This window comes from Silene latifolia, chromosome X, assembly GCF_048544455.1.
Source record: "Silene latifolia isolate original U9 population chromosome X, ASM4854445v1, whole genome shotgun sequence".
Lineage (NCBI taxonomy): Eukaryota > Viridiplantae > Streptophyta > Magnoliopsida > Caryophyllales > Caryophyllaceae > Silene > Silene latifolia.
In genome coordinates, this window is record NC_133537.1 from 82,505,605 (window position 1) to 82,508,405 (window position 2,801).

Genomic DNA, 2,801 nt, shown 5'->3' on the forward strand with positions numbered 1-2,801 from the left:
TTCCTAACATCTCGGAATTTTGGTTTGTGACAACTTTTTCAGGACACTTTTCTAGGGCATAAACGTCGTTATAGCGAAATGCTGCCGAATTTTTGACTCGAACCTGGAACTAGGCTTCGAACTGGACTTGATTTGACCCAATTTATCACATGAGTGATCGGGTTGATGGGAACGTGGCCAAATATGGCAAGGAAAGAGCGATTTCAGGGCTTTGAAGGCTCGAAAACTCTTTAACAAAGGCTTGTCGTCGTGTGACGCGGCCTGAATTTTGCTTTAACGTTGCAGGTGATGAGGCTTCTACTTCTGGGAGAGCTCCCATGGAGATCGACGCCGCCACTGTCGAGGGGGCTTTGGAGCAGGCTTTAACTACTGCGGTGACGGCTGCTGGGGACGAGGAGGAGGCCGTCGAGGAGGAGAAGGCCCCGAGACGGGCCAACGTCGGACGAGGAGGTCGTCAGTTGAGAGGAGCTCCTGCGTGGGCTGAGACTTGGGAGAGTAGGCACCTCGTGTGGGCTGCAGAGGGTCACCTGTCCTACAGGACAGTGAAGAGCTTGGTAAATAGGAATTCACTAACTCAATACCCATCCTCTTTTCATTCTTTGTCCAAATTTTCTTTCAAATTTCATTCAAAACTAAAGATAGCTTTTGTTTCAAATCATAATAGGAGGCCGGGAACATCAGGTCGTTCTCGGGTTACACGACGGCGATGGAGCACTACGAGCGACTGTCGGCGGAGGAGAGGGCCATGATCGAGCGTGGAGCGTTCGGTCCCCTGGTTCAGGTCTGGAGGGATATCGTGAAGATGAAGTTGCGGGCTAACCTTAGCCTGGTCCGCGCTTTCTTGGATCGATTCTGGGATACGACTTCCACGTTTCACATGCCTTTTGGTGAGGTGGGAGTCACTCTGGAGGATTACGGCATGATTTCTGGTCTGCCGTGTGGGACCGAGGAGATGGTGTGGCGGAGAGCGCCATGAGGGCGGACTCGGCCGAGGCGAGGAGGTTGATCGGCCGGAACTTGTCGCCGAAGGTGTTGCGATCGGGTTTGGTACCCGCACTTACGTCCGAGACTACTTTGCGGGGAAGACCCCGACGCTGGTGACGATTGACGGGAGGGAGACAGCTCCTCCTCCTTGTCCGCCGAGCGAGAGGGGCTCGTCTGTGGCTTTGGTGGTTCCTGTCTTCGATTTACCTCGGAGACAAGGGCGAGAGGCTGTCGACGAAGCTTCTTCCTTTTCTTTCTGACCTGAGTTCCCTAGGGCGTTGGGACTGGGTCACTGCTGGTTTTGCGGTCCTCATCCGCTTCATGAGGGCCATGGTTCGTCCGGAGTTGATGGAGAAGGGGACTTCTTCAGGTGCTGTCGGACTTGGACTACTGTTGGAGGTATGAACCTTTAGACCAAAGTAAATTCCTTTCTTTATCAAATCACGAAAGATCGTTGCTGATTATTCTGTTTTACAGGCGTGGGTGTACTCTTACTTCCCGAGTCTCGCGCCCAAGAGGACGGAGCCGCTGGAGAGGGCCTATCCTGTGGTGAGGGATTGGGTGATGTGCCGGACGAAGAGCAAGCGTTCTTCTCACAATGTCTACCGGCGGGACGTGAACGCTCTTCAGCTGAGCAGCGTGAGTATCCTGTTTGTGTTTATTTATACTTCTTATACTTTGCCTTTAATTGATCATAGGAATGATCGTTACCTTATCTTGTCACAGTGGGTGCCCAGACCTTGGGTGGAGTACGCTGGACCGCCTCCTTTTGTCGCTGAGGTCCTTCGACCTAGGAGCCCGAGTCGGCTGCTGTTGAGGACGTCGATGGGTCCCTGTGTGGTACTTGGGCGAGCGGTTGGCTCGTCAGTGCTCTCGGGACGCGTTGACGGTTCCCGTCGATCCTCCCAGGACGATGTTTAGGGAGCCTTCTGGTGCTGAGAGGGAGGCGAACTTGGCTGGTGCCAGTGGCGACGACCTTCTTCTCCTTGGCGAGGACTACTCGGCGTTCCTTTACGGGAGGTTGGCGTACTGGCCGGTAGTGGTGAGTATCTTTTAGTTTTTTCCCTGATTTGATTTTGAGAATTGCGACGAAAGATCATCGATTAATGAGAGCTATTTGTCCTTGTAGGAGGTCGAGGCGGCGGGCATCGAGCCCCCAGAGTACCCCGAGACCCTCGAGTATACTGACGCGACCGGGAGGACGACGATCTCCGAGCTGCGTGACTTTGACGTAGCTGTGACGGATCTTGGCCTAGGCGGCGGCAAAGATCGATTCGGAGGGTGAGCCTCTAACTTGTATAACTTTCGTGTAGGAACACATTTGATTGAATTTGTTCAATTTGCTGAGAATTGCTTTTGATAATGCAGGTCGCGCCGTCCCGATTCGTGGCACTATGGAGGGTGGCCAATCGGATGCGAGCTACTGCCATTGAGGCACTCGTCGGTGGTCGAAGTCGCCAGGTATGAACCTTACGCCTATTTCTTCCTTTTTTGATGATTTTTATTTGCTTGAATTGATTGACATGAGCCAATTTGTTGCTGTATACAGGGTGACCGCGAGCTGGAGCGAGAGTTGACCCAGTCTCGGGAGGAGACCGCTCGCGTGTTGAGGGAGCTCGAGGTTCGGGATGCCAAGATCGCTGCTCTTGTGGCGAGAGTTGCCGAGTTGGAGGGCGCCCAGTAGTAGTCTTGTGTAGCTTTGTAGACTTGTACATTTGGACATCTGATTTTGAACATTTTTTGGATTTTGTTTGGGGCGCAAGCCCCCAGTTTGCTTGGACTTTTGGACTTCGTTCGGGGCGCAAGCCCCCAGTTTG

At 53.2% G+C, this 2,801-nt stretch overlaps 1 long non-coding RNA gene across 1 annotated transcript; it reads left to right on the forward strand.

Annotated features, from left to right (window-relative positions):
- The first annotated feature begins 1,406 nt into the window (after nucleotides 1-1,406).
- LOC141621469 (uncharacterized) lies at nucleotides 1,407-2,157 on the forward strand. Its single transcript, XR_012532357.1, has 3 exons — nucleotides 1,407-1,623; nucleotides 1,711-2,026; nucleotides 2,114-2,157. It is a non-coding gene; the product is annotated as an uncharacterized LOC141621469 (long non-coding RNA).
- Nucleotides 2,158-2,801: the final 644 nt, after the last annotated feature.